This window comes from Erigeron canadensis, chromosome 4, assembly GCF_010389155.1.
Source record: "Erigeron canadensis isolate Cc75 chromosome 4, C_canadensis_v1, whole genome shotgun sequence".
Classification (NCBI taxonomy): Eukaryota; Viridiplantae; Streptophyta; class Magnoliopsida; order Asterales; family Asteraceae; genus Erigeron; species Erigeron canadensis.
Window position 1 is genome coordinate 2,216,604 of NC_057764.1, and position 4,453 is coordinate 2,221,056.

The 4,453-nt window shown below is 32.0% G+C and overlaps 1 pseudogene; it reads right to left on the reverse strand.

Annotated features, from left to right (window-relative positions):
• Window positions 1-436: 436 nt before the first annotated feature.
• Window positions 437-3,519, reverse strand: LOC122598438 (annotated as a pseudogene).
• Window positions 3,520-4,453: the final 934 nt, after the last annotated feature.

Here is a 4,453-nt window from a genome sequence, read left to right on the forward strand (position 1 = left end):
GCGCATGTTTAGGTTTTTTCCTTTTAAGAGGTGTAATATTATTTTTTTAATTCATAAATGATGTGTAAGTGAGTTTTTATTTTGTTAAGTACATTCTTTAATTTTTGGATAATCGTTAAAATTTGTAACGGGTTTAGTTAATAACATATATTACATATATATATACATAAAAAAATATATAACCGGGCCCCTAAAAATCGGACCTCGACTGGTCGTCCATCCTATGCCTAAGTCCCCCATTGCGATTGCACAAACCCGGATTACACGCGTGAAGATGAATCCAGTTTTGGAGAGCCAGGATTTAGGAAAAACATAAATCCGAGTTTGAGAAATCTGAAATTACCAATTTTGCATAATGTTTTATTCCCCACCGAGTTTTGTTTGAAAAAGTAAGTATTTATTCAAAAAGTTCATGATACATTATATATGCCTTTTGCTTTATTTGGACTTTCAAGTACAATACAAACAACGCGTATAATTAACAGGTCAATTTAGGCACTTGATCAGAGATAGTATTGATCAATGTTATATTTGCCATCAAGTTGTTTAGAAAAACGATTTTTCAAGAAATCCACAACGGTCACCCTGGCAAGTCTTGCTGGTGCCTCGAGAGAGATAAGGCTTGGTGCCGGTCCAATATCCCCATCTAGTTTTGGGGTTAAGAATGTGCCTATGGATAGTCGCTCCTTCTCCGAGTTCACAGTCGCCCTATGCTCAATGCTTTTATATAGTCCATTTGTTACAATCTGAAATAGAAACAAATATTCATATTTCATCGATCATGTACATACAAAAAAAAAAAAAAAAAAAAAAAATGAGCTAGTTATGATATTGAGAATGAAATATATATGACCTCCAACATGTCACCAATATTGACAATGAACGCATTATCGAGTGGTTTAACAGGCATCCAAATGCCGTCTTTTTTAATTTGGAGGCCTTCTACGTCGTTGATTTGTAGGAGGAAGGTGATCCCAAGAGGATCTGAATGAGGGCTAAGACCGATAACTTGTTCAGGTTGTGGACATGGTGGATAGTAATTCATCCGTATAGATTGCATTCCTTCATCAAACAATATATTCATATCCTTAACATCCATCTTTGAAGCTTTGGCAATGAACATGAGAGTTGTAAGAGAAACCTTCTTGAGCTCTCTTACAATTGTGCCAGTATTTGTCTAGACAATTAAATTAAATAGTATCCCTTTTTCAAATAGGAGAGAAAGGTACTCGCGCATTGCGGCAGTGGCATGTGGTGGTGAATGTGGCGGCGATGGTGGCAATGTAATGGTGGCGGCGCTAGTGGGGGTGACGGGTGGTGGTGGCGGCGGTGATTGGTGGTGGTGTCGATGGCGGTGAGTTGCGTAAGTTATGATGTAATGTGGTTTATATGTATTGTATATTATGCATTAGCATGTGTACATTGTTGAAAGTTGAAACTTAAAACCTATTTGTTTTATAATATACGAAAGAAAGTACATACGCGTTGCGGCGGTGAGATGGTGGGGTTGATAGGTCATAGAGTGTGATTACTCATTTAGTGTGATAGGTCATAGGAGGAGATAGGTCATAGAGTGTGATAGCCAAATGCCTTAGCCGTACAGGCTCCATCCTCGGATTTAAAAATTGATCGAAAGTATATCGAATGACCGCTCTAATGAAAGAGCATTAAATATTAAGAACACCTATATAATTTTTATAATTTATCGATGTACAGTTTTTAAGATAAAAGATTTTGAATAAATTAGAAGATTAAAATGATTTATGAAGCAAAGAGAAAAAATGAGTGGTTGAGATTTGAGGAAGGATAAAAATGAGTTAGTTGACATTTCCTCTAATTTAAAAAGTTGAAAATTTGAAAAAATTTGACGGAAACAAATGCTTTATAATATAGTAGAGATCGAAATAGTATAGATATTTGGATAATGAGAAAAATGTGTGCACTACTTAGGAGCGTTTGAGATTGGTTATTTATAAGCGTTGCTAAATTGATTAATCAGTACTTGCATATCTAAAAGTATTTATTTCTTATAGGAGTTGAACCAGATTATCATTAACATGCATAAATTAATAATATTTATCATAAAGTTTAAGGGGTAAAAGTTACCGTATAAGTTTTTTATTCAAATTAATAACAACTTTTAAAGTTAAAAGTATCAGCAATTTTGGATGGTGGATTTGTTAAGATGATTACTTACTTAAAATAACAAGCAATAAGCAAAAAATTAAACAATCTTAAAGAGACACTAATAAGAAAAGAGAGGTCAATGATAACTAGTCCAATTGGTCAGAGGCATTCTCAGGTTTTACCTAAGGTTTTGAGTTCGATCTTTAAAGATGACAAGTCTTGGGGTTTTTCTTTCGAATACTTGTAACAGCATATAGTCAACATCTCGTTATCTAGACGTACATGCGAGATTTCACTATTATACAGTGAGGTTTCTCTGATGTGGTGTTCTGACTGAATGTTTGGAAAAAACAAAATAATAAGAAGGGAGAAAGTAACAATTACCTAAATGGAAGGGGTATATTAGGAAACAAGTAAGGTTTTCGAATATGATGAGGGAGGTAACCAAGTAGAACATGTCTCCCCAATCAAGCTTTTGCTCCTCAGAAAATATATAAGCTTGTCCAAACCCTTCTAGATCTCCTGTTTTTTGCAAAGCTTTCTTTTCTCCTCCATTGGCAACTTGAAAAATTCTTGTGTTTCCTTTTATAATTTTTCTAACATCGAACAATCCACCCCATGATTTGCCATCTGAAAATATTAAACAGATATATATTAAGGAAGGTGACATGTATTTTAGTCAATTCATGTATTTGATGCTTTTATTTCAGGAAAATACTTTTAACTGTGTGATAATTAAATACTATATTTTAAAAAGGGGGTTTGCTAAATACAGCCCTAAGGGCTGTGTTTAAGGTGCATAAATTATTTGTACATTTATCATGAAAATTAGCGGACGGGTTTTTAATATAGAAAGTACAAATTTTTTATGCACGCTTGGCTGTATTTAGTATTTCCCTTTTAAAAATTATCAATGATTAACATGTAATCTTTTGATGGTTGCCCATCATGAATTCCATTCGGATAATATATAAACTCTTTGGCTAAATCCATTTTGTATCTAAAAATATTCTTCATCAAACTTGAGCTTAATTATACTACAATTTTTACAATTTTGAATTAAAAAGGAAAACAATTTAGGTACCATTATTTATCATCTACCAAATATATATATATATATATATATGCACACCATATATACAAAAGTACCTGAAAGAATCCCCAATCTCTACATGCATAGTGCAGCCTTTCCAATTCACTTTCACTTGATTCTTTCGACAATAAGAGTTGCAAATCAATAACCGGTACTTCAGGAAGCGTAGATGACAACGACGACGGGACTATAGGGTCTTGATCCGGACGAACATATCGGGGTGGAACGTTCAGCAGTGGTTCTTTGGCCAGTTCTTGTACACATGGTACTGAAAGTGAACCTCCTAGACTTGTTTCCATGTTATTAGTTTGTTATATGTTTTTGCATATGTGCATATTGTCTTATTGACTATAAATACATACGTATAGTGTTTACTTTTATTTTTTATTTGTATACCTATCAATAGGCGCCGTGACGATGCTTTTTTTTGCACCAACCAAAAATGTCAATTTAATATTGTTAATTAATCAGTGTACTTATATTAGAATGATCATGTACATGTTAAACAATAAGGGATAATATTATACATTATTATTTTATTATGGTCGTTATGTTATGATTTGTTTAACACCTCTATAATTAACGTATTTTTTATGGTTACTTTAATACCATGTGTTGAAAAATAACGAGATATTTTTATATGTTGTTATTTTATTGCGGTTGTTAACTTGTTGTAATTCGTGTCCGATAATAGGAAATATTAATACGCCAGTTTTTATGATTGGATTATTTAATTATACACAATTTTACACTTTGTCAAATTTTGATATTTTCGAAACATGTTATTATACAACAATAACATATATATCAACACTAAAATGTATTCAAGACAAATAATATACAGAGTTATTTATTGTTAATAAAAATTAAACAAGACAGTTATAATTAAACACGGATTATATTTTCTAGTTGTAGACGTACGTTCACGATTTTGTTATCACAAATAGCATGATAACAAACGATTTCTTCATACATTTGAGTTGTTTTATACAAGTTTGTCCCTGTATATTTTAAGACGAGGTACAATAAGTATATATAACAAGTTCATAAAATATATATTATTATAATACAATATAAAGCATTGAGAAAAGGTATAAATAGTTGTTAATAGGCTTCCATTACAATTACATTAATGATACCAATAATTATTGGAAAAAAGTACAAATAGTTTGGCCGAAAATTCGTTTGGGTTCATTTATTTAGTTATAGACATGGCTTTCATTTGTTCGTTTA